This window comes from Enhydra lutris, unplaced genomic scaffold (genome assembly GCF_002288905.1).
Source record: "Enhydra lutris kenyoni isolate GAN:26980312 unplaced genomic scaffold, ASM228890v2 scaffoldscaffold51, whole genome shotgun sequence".
NCBI lineage: Eukaryota > Metazoa > Chordata > Mammalia > Carnivora > Mustelidae > Enhydra > Enhydra lutris.
This window is the reverse complement of record NW_019154135.1, coordinates 13,509,807-13,518,801: the sequence shown is the minus strand read 5'-3', so window position 1 is coordinate 13,518,801 and position 8,995 is coordinate 13,509,807. Positions and strand designations below refer to the sequence as shown.

Below are 8,995 nucleotides of genomic sequence, written 5' to 3'. Positions count from 1 at the left end.
GAAATCCTCCAACTAAACAATGAGCCAACAACCCAATTCAGTAACAGGGAAAGTCTCCAACAGACTTTTCTCCAACAAAGATACACAAATGGCCAATAAGCACACAGAAAGATGCTTATCACTGGTCGTCAGGGAAATGCAGAGTAGTATGATGAGAATACCTCACACGTACTAAGGTGGCTGCAGTAAAATTTTGAAAAGGAAATAAATATTAACCAGAAATGTAACACACACACACAAAAAAAGCCTCGCATATTGCTGGTGGGAATGTAAAACGCTGTGGCTGCCGCAGAAAACCTGGCATAGTTACCCCTGACCCCCCAGTTCCACTCCTAGGTACACTCCCAATAGGATCATAAATAAGTACTGTGCTCCACAGATCCTTGCAAGCCAGCGGCCACTGTAGCGCTAGTCCCAGGGGCCAAAATGTGGGAACAAAGCAGACGAGGAAGGGATAGACAAGGTGCGGTGTATCCACACGGGGACTATTATCTGCTCATCAAGGAGGGGAACCCTGACACCTACCACAACGTGGACGAGCCTTGAAAACGTGATGCTTGGTGCACTAAGCAAGGCCAAAAGAACAAATCCTGTATGATTTCACTTATATGAGGAACCTAGAGTCCTCAGCTTAGAGCGACAGAAGGTACAGCAGAGATTACCACGGGAGAAGAAAAGGGGAAGGCAGCTCATGGGATGGGGAGCTATTACTGAAAGGATACAGAGCTCATGCCTGGGCTGTGAGCTGTGAAGAAGCTGCAGAAACAGCAGGGCGGTGGCGGCACCATCTGGGAACGTAATTAATGCTGAGTGTACTCTTTCAAAGGGCAGCATTTTTCCCTTATGCACATTTTACCACAATTTATTTAAAAATGAGAAGTTAAAGGGGTGCCTAGGTAGCTCGGGTGGTTAAGTGTCTGACTCTTGACTTTGGCTCAGGTCCCTGATCCTAGGGTCCTGCACGCATCCTGGTGTTGGCTTAGGATTCTCTCTCCCTTGATCCCCTCCCCCCCAAGATAAATAAAATCTAAAATTTAAAAAGGGGGGGATAAAAGCATCCTGAGGTTTGGTCCCTGGACCCTTACCCCGCGCCTGTCCAACTTCGCTCCTACGTAAGGGCACATACGCTCCTGCTCAAAACAAACAACAAACCCCCCCCGCCCCCCCCGCAGCTCTCCCTTCCGAACTCGGCTCCCCGTCCACGCCGCATCCGCGAGGGCTGGCACAGCGCTCGCCTGAATCCCGGCCCACATTCAGATATCTGTGTCCTTGATGGAGCTCTGCGGGTCAGCGGGCTGGCCCGGGTCACCCAGTGGCCTACGCCTTGTCACAGAACATAGTCGTTGCCTTCAAGACGGGGACATTCAAGGAAAAGAGGCGGCGCGGCACAGCGTCTCCGGGACGTCGGTCACCGCCCTCCCGCTCCCAGCCTCGAAGCACTACGGTCTGTTGCAAAAGCTCCTCATCGTGGCCATGAACGCGGCACCCGCCCTCGCCGGAAACACCGCAGATTAGTGTCGGGCATCAGGAACACCTAGCGGCTACCGCTCCGGCTCCGGGACTGCCCGCCGGGCGGCCGGTCATCACGGGGCCGCGGACAAGGCGCAGCCGCAGACCCGGCCAGCGGCGTGCAGTCCCCACGGGGCCCCCCACGGCCGCCCCGGAGTCCTCGCACAGCGCTCTTCCTCGGGGAAGCGGCCTCTAGAAGCCGCCGCCCGCGCAGTCGGGGCGCGCAGGGCAGCGTCCAGCGCCCGCTCGCGGCCCCGCCACCCGTGCGAAGCACCGGCGTCCGCGACGGCCTCCACACGGACTCGCCCTACGCTGAGGCCTGCGGTCCAACCGGCTTCTTCCACTCTCGTCATGCGGGTCGGGTTCGCCGAGTCCCCCGCCGGCGAAACCAACGGCCACGCGCAGAAGCCCCGCCGGCTCACCGCGGACCACAAGGCCCCGCAGCTGCACCGACGGCGCGGCTCTATGACGCAAGGCCACGCCCACAAGGCAAGGCGGGCCTTCTTCCTCGGGGGAGGGGCTGCGTGCTGACGCCACACGCCGGGGCGGGGTCAAGAGTTTGGTGCCCCGGAGTGGGGTGTCGGCGCCTCATTCGGGTGGAGCTGAGCCGGGGACAGGTAAGCGCGTGCTGCCACCGGGCCTAGCCCGGTGCGGGAAGACCCGCGCCCTCGGGCAGGAGGCGGGGGTTGCGGCAGAGGGCCAGGGCGCCGCGTCCTCGTTGTCGCTGGCGCCGCGGTGACAGGGAGTGAAGCCGGATGGAGCAGGGCTGACGGAGGGAGGTGGGTGGGACAGGGCTTGACGGACGGGCTTGACAGCCAATGGCACGGCGAGCGCCGCCTGACGGGCGGAGATTGGCGGGTGCGGGCGCGCGCGGACGTCGCGGGGGGCGCGCAGCGGCGAGCTATTGGTTGTGGCGGGCGTGGGGCGGGCGGCTCGGCGGATGTGAGGGAACGGGCGCTGCGGCCGGGGTGACCCCCAAGGTCGAGAAGGCGTCACGAGGGAGCCGCCCGGCGCTGTCCTCTGCCGGGTCGGAAGGGTGGCGCGCCCTTGATGGAGCGGTTGCGGACTGCGGACTGCGGGCCGCGGCCGTGCTCCGCCCGCGCCTGCCGGAGCTGCGCGCCTGGGGAGACGCCCTTGCGCGGACCTCCCGCAGCACCCCGTGCGCAGTGCTCCTCCGGACCCAGCACCCCGCCTTACCCGTCCTCCCTGCGCTCCCGCGAGGACGCCTTTGAGAGGACCGCCCCCAGCACCCTGTGGACCCAGTACCCCTCTGGACTGAGTACCCCGCCTTATCCGTCCTCCCTGCGCTCCTGCGGGGACGCCCTTGACTGGACGGTCCCCAGCACCCAGTGGATTCAGTACTCCAGAGTCGGCAGCCCGCAAGCCCATCCTCCCTGCACTCCTGGGGGGACGCCCTTGAGCAGACCACCCTCAGGACCCCTCTAGACCGACTAGCCCATCTCCCCATCCTTCCTGCACTCCTGGGGCGATGCCTCTGAGCGTTATTAAATCTCCCCAGCACCCTGTACTCAGTACTCCTCCGGACTCAGCACCCCGCCTTACCCATCCTCCTTGAGCTCCTGGGGAGACACCCTTGAGTGGACCGCCCTGCGGCCTCTGTGTACTCACTACCCCCTTCGGACTCGGCACCCCGCTTTGCCCATCCTCCTCCCCGTGCTGGGGGGACGGCCTTGGCAGACCACCCTGCAGCACCCCACCCTGCTGGTCGCTCTTCGGTGGCCGGGTCGCACGGTGCAGACGAAGCGCATTCTTGAGGCGGTACACTAGTCCTGCACCTCCGCTCGGCGGAGCTGCCGGTCGGAGGTGTGAGCTGTGTGCGAGATTCAGCAGAAAACTGAGTTTGCAGAAGGAGGAGAGATGAATCCTGGGCCCGAGGGGTGCCCTCTGAGTGGCGTTCCCTTGTGCCTTGTTCTGCGGTCCTGGACTGTGGAGCCGGGACTGGGGGCTGCTTCCAGGCCCGCTACTCTGAGCGGCCTCAGGACATGTGGCCTGGAATGGAGCCCTGTTTGCACAGTGGCAGGAGCTGTGACGGTCAAACCGCAGTGTTTTTGTGCAGGCACATTTCATAGGGAAACACGCAGTACTCTTCTAGCTCTGCAGAGTGGACGAGGACTGGATCTGGGAAGGCTGGAGCAAGATCAGAGTTTCCTGATGATTGAGAGCACGTTCCAGATTTCAGGGTTTTTTTTTCCTTTGCAGCACTTTTGAGATACAGTTCGTGAGCTGTATCATTCACTCGCTTAAAATACACAATTAAATGATTTTTCTTGTGTTTGGTTACTCAGCCATCACCACACTTTAGTTACTTTCAAAAACTGATGTCAGAACCATGAATTTCTGTGGGTTTCATTTAAATTTGCACAGTTTATTAAATACCGAACATTGTATTTATTGTATGTCTGTCACACCTACGCGTACATACCGGATCTGCTTCTAACTGACCGCGCTCCCCACTGCCCCATTTGAAGAAAAAATACTGTGCTCTCTACCTTTCGAACTTTTAGATAGTTTTTTTTTTTATTTGGGGATAACTGTACGTATAAATTTGTCGTATGCGGTTACAGCAAATTGTGCAGAGAGATGCCGGGGTCACTTTGCCTAGTTTCCTCAAATGATAACATTTTGCAGAAACTAGAGTATTTTATCACAACCAGGTACTGGCATTGATAATAGCCAAGACGCGGAACATTTCCCTCCTCGCAAGGAGCCCTCCTCTTGCCTTCGTAGCCACACCTTCTCTCCTCCTGCCTCCGTCTCCTTAGCTCCTGGCAGCCACTCATCTCTCCGTTTCTATGAATTCGGCAAGTGAAGCATGTTACATAAAGACAGTCCTAAGGCATGTAACCTTTTGGGTTTGGCGTTTTGCACCACTCAGTTCTCTGACGACCATTGCAGCCCGCTGCCTTCATTTAGCTCCTTTCTATGCCTCCAGGTCTTGGATGCAACCCCATTAAAGGACATCTGAGTTGTTTCCAGTCTTCTGCTGTTATGAATAAGGCTCCTAGAAGCATTCATATGCAGGTTTTTATGGGAACATAAGTTTTTGTCTTTCTGGGACAGATGCCTAGGAGTGCAGTTACGAGGTCATGTGGTGGTTGCGTGTCCAGTACTTTAAGAAATAGCCAGACTTTTCCATGGCGGCTGTGCCATCTTACCTTCCCACTAGTAACGTATGTGATGTATTTGACTGGTAACTTTCTCCACATCGTCGCCAGCACGTCGTGGTGTCGTTTTGTCTCGTCTTGTTTCGCTTTGCCGCTCTGATCGCTACGCGGTGGTGTGCGCTTGCGGCTCCAGCTTGCACTTCCCTGAGGGCTGCTGACACCGGACACATTTTCATGAGCTCATCTGCCGCCGGTGGCTTTGAGTGTATTTCTCCGAATAGCCTTTTCCATGCTTGTCTGGGTATTACGTCGTACGAATGTGATTTATCATAGTCCGTAGGTGTCACCTTTATATCAGTTTGAGGGAAGTGTAGAAACCGTACTTCCATTTACAGCTCTTTACTCTCCCTCATTTTAAATACCCTTAAGTATTACCTCTGTGCACGTTGAGAACCACGTCAGACATGTTGCAATTTTTGTTTGATCTGTCACCCATAATGAGAAGAGTCAAGAGACGGAAATTCTCTTTACCCCTGTGTTCTTTCTTGTTTCATGATGTTGAGGGATTCCTTGTTTCGTCACTTGATTTCTGTTCGGAGAATTTCACCTAGCCGTTCGTTCAAGGCAGGTCTGCTGGTGGCATAGTCTCCTCGTTTTCCTTCATCCTTTCATTCCTCAGGAGTGTTTCGCTGGAGGTAGGATTCTGCGTTCACAGTGATTCTCCTGCCCTTGAGCAGTGTCGTGCCACTTTCTCGCAGCCTCCGCAGTTTCTGGTGAGAGATCCGCTCTTCAAGTTGTAGTTTTCAGGTTCGATTTTGGTGTGTCTTGCAGTGGATTTCTTTGTTTATTCTTTTGAGGTTCACTAAGCTCAAATCTGTAGGGTTTTGAACACCTTTTCATCCCCTCCATCTTTCTTCTCTTGAGATTCTGGTGACAGTTCCATGCCATCAGTAGTAGACGGCATTCACGTTCATCCTGAAGTCCATGTTACGGTCCCACATGTCCCTGCGGCCCTGTTCATTTTTCTTTCAGTGTCTGTTCCCTGTTGTTAAACTTGAGTAAATTTTTTGTTCTATCTTTGTTCACTGAGCTTTTTCTATCCCTTTCAATCTGTAGTTTAACCCATCGTTTAAAAAAATTTTGGTGGTTGTATTTTTTCAGTTCTAAATTTCCATTTGGTTCCTTTTCACATCCTTCATTTCTTTGTTGGGGCCTTTAATTTTTGTTTTCTTTTGGTTTTGTTTGTAAGCATGTTCATAGTTGCTCAAGGAAGCATTTTGAAGCTGGCTCCTCTAAACTTTTTGTTAGGTAATTCTAACATTTCTATCTTCTTGGTGTCTATAGATTGTCTTTTGGGGGGGTTTTGGTTGAGATCATCCTGGTTCTTGATGTGGCGAGGCGATAAAGATCACCTCTGGTTATGTCTTGGACGTTTGGCGTGTGACATTTTGAGACTTGAATCTTAAATGTCTGAACACAGAGAACGGGTTTCTGCTGACACTGCTGCAGGTCCGGGGGTGCTGCCTGGTTGCTACTGGGCAGGGGTGGAATGTAGGCTCCCCACCCAGCCTCCTTGGTATCTGTGGGGAGGGACTCCTTGTTATTGCTGTGTGGGTGTAAGCTCCCCATTAAGCCTTCGTGATTCAACCCTGCCTGGGAAGGCCCGGGTGTTGCCCTGTTACTGCTGGGCACAGGTGGAATGCAGGCTTCTTCCTGGCCTCCGCTGCCCCCGTGGGGGTCACCTGGTGGGGATGGAAGTCCCTGATCTCTGACACCAGCAGGCTGGGCTTGCGGTGGGCACAGTGTTTTCTGTAGGGCTGGCTGCAGGGTGCAGCAGAGCAAGGATTGTCTACAGACGTTCTGGCCTGCTCTGCAGCCCTTTTCTGGTCCTTTGGCCAGAGGGAGCAGGCTTCGTTCACAGCTTTTTCTACGTCAGTTGGCATTTCCGGGTTGCCAGCTTCCTCAGCACCCAGTCTGGGATGTATGAAGCAGAAAGAAAATTGAGGACTTGACGCTGTGTCTTTTTGGACGCCCAGATCGCTTCCCAGTCGGCCTCCTCCTTTTCACCTTTCGGAGTCTTATGTTTTGTTTGGTTTAAATGTAACGTCTTATTTCTTTAGCTGCATTTAGTGGGAAACAGAAGTCCTATATGTGCCTTTGTTTGTTTGTTTAAGATTTATTTACTTCAGCAGGGAGGGGCAGAGGGAGGGGAAGAGGGAAACCCAAGCAGACGCCATGCTGCATGCAGAGCCTGATGTGGGGCTCGCTCTCATGACCCAGAGATCAGGACCTGCGTGAAAACCAAGAGTTGGATGCCTAACTGACTATGCCACCCAGGCACCACTGTATATGTCTTTAAATTTTTAATAAATAGTGACAAATGGCCTTGTTTTCCACTAATACCTAGTAATTTATCACATAATTTATTTATTAATACCTAATAATTTGCCACCACCCTTGAAGAATGCCCCTCCAGCTACACCCCAGATTGCCGCACAGCGGCGGTCTGAGTGAGGACAGGTCAGCTTCCAGACCCATGCACTGAAGCTTGTGGGGAGTTCCGACTTCAGCGGTGGGAGCCCCTCTCAGTGATCGGTCGGTGACCCGCTCCACGTTAATTTGTGGTTAGGCTTACCTTGGGAACTTAAGCTTTTTCAGAGTTTTCATTAGTTGGTCTTTTTTTTTCCTGCTGGTAAGCAGTAATTCTGTAGTCGTGGAGCGCTCTCAGAGTGTGCCCCCTGCTCTCACGTTCGGACCATATCGCGAAAAGCGGTGGACAGGACTAGGAGTGGTCGCTGCCTTCATTTTCTGGCAAAGGGGCCTGAACGCAGAGCCGGTGGCGCGCTTGAGGCTCGCGCAGCTAGCTGCAGCCCCTTTGCCTCTTTGCCCTGCAGGCTTAACTGTCATCGCCACCTAGCAATGGCGCGACGCCTCTCCAGTTTGAACGTGATCGTCACTACCTCCCTGTCCTTCAGTGCATGCTTGGTGAGGCGTCACAAGTGAAACACATGAATTCGTGGAGATTTTCCGCTGGGCCGGGCCGAGTTCCTATCCGCGCCCCCTGTGCGCGCGTCCGTGCATCGCTGCCCAAGTGCGGGAAGCGTCGCCCGGGAAGGAACAGCTGTGGGCCTGGGGCAGACGCAGTCTTCTTGGCTCATCGCGAGCATCTCAATGAGTTTGAAGCCATAAAAGAAAGAGAAAAAAATGTCTTCAAGATCAGTTGTTGTGCTTTTTAAGTGGTTGTCGGGCAAGACGCGTGGGCAACAGTCTCTTAATGGTGCGGGCTCTTTTCCTCAGACCCATTTCCCGAGGAGCCGCGGGGCTGTCTTGGCTGGACCTGGTCTCTGCCCCGCCTCTGCCTGCCGACGTGGCTTCGTGACTTCGATAGCGTCAAGATCAGTTTATCTCTGCATTCTGTGCATGGGGAGGTGGCCTTGGGGAACACGTGTCCGCCAGGGGAAGGTCCAGGCATGATAAAGGCCTGCGCTGGGTCAGCATGTGGTTGCGTAAGGGCGGTATACAGATTCCTTAGTCAGACACTTTCCCCTGGCTTTTGTTTAAGTGTTCTTTTCCCCAAAGGCACAGGTCTCTACCTGCATCTTGAAATTAATGAGTTACACATGCTGTCATTTTTGTGTTCTTTACTCAGACCAGTAGATCCACTCACGTTTTTCCTTAGACGTGGTGTTTTTCCTTAAGCAGCACGTACAGTTCACCCACTGACGTGTCACAGTTGGGCGTTTCCCAGTACATTGGGAGGTCGTGCGGCCAGTGGCCTGACCTAGCTGTCGAGCGTCTCCCTCCCCCTCCAAAGAAGACCCACACCCATTAGCAGGCAGGTGTCCCCTCTGCCCTCACGCCGTGCAGCCACCAGCAGGCTCTCCGTCCATCCTGAACGCTTCACGTGAGTGAAGTCCTATAACCTGTTGTTTCTCGTGGCCGACTTTCTTCACAGAAGGCTCTCGAGGCTCGTCTGTGTCCCAGCAGCGTCTGCCACCCCACCCCTTCTTACTGCCGGCCGTTGCCACGTTGCTGGCCGTACCCCCTTCCATCAGCTGGTGGGCATTTGGGTTGGTACCGGTTCTGGCAACTATGAGTGACGCTGCTGTGAACGTCCGCACGCACGGGTTTGTGTGCACAGATGTTGATTCCTCTTGCTTGGTACCTGGGAACGCAGTGCTGAGTCATGCAGTAGCCCTGTGTGTGACTTTCTGAGGACCTGCCACACCGCATTCCGGGCGGCTGCGCCAGCTGTGTTCCCACCAGCGGTGCGCGAGGGCGCCCGTTCCTCCTCGTCCTCCACGACACCTGTTTTCTCTTGGATCGTGTCTCGTCTAGTGGGTGTCAAGTGGTATCTTAGA

At 54.6% G+C, this 8,995-nt stretch overlaps 1 protein-coding gene across 2 annotated transcripts in view; it reads left to right on the top strand.

Annotated features, from left to right (window-relative positions):
* Positions 1 to 1,976: 1,976 nt before the first annotated feature.
* The window catches only part of LOC111157029 (oxoglutarate dehydrogenase), a 52,814-nt gene continuing 45,795 nt past the window's right edge, over positions 1,977 to 8,995 (top strand). For both annotated transcript variants that reach the window (XM_022518231.1, XM_022518232.1), the window contains exon 1: positions 1,977 to 2,126. The gene's annotated coding sequence lies outside the window, so the exon portion shown is untranslated. The remainder of the gene's footprint in view (positions 2,127 to 8,995) is intronic.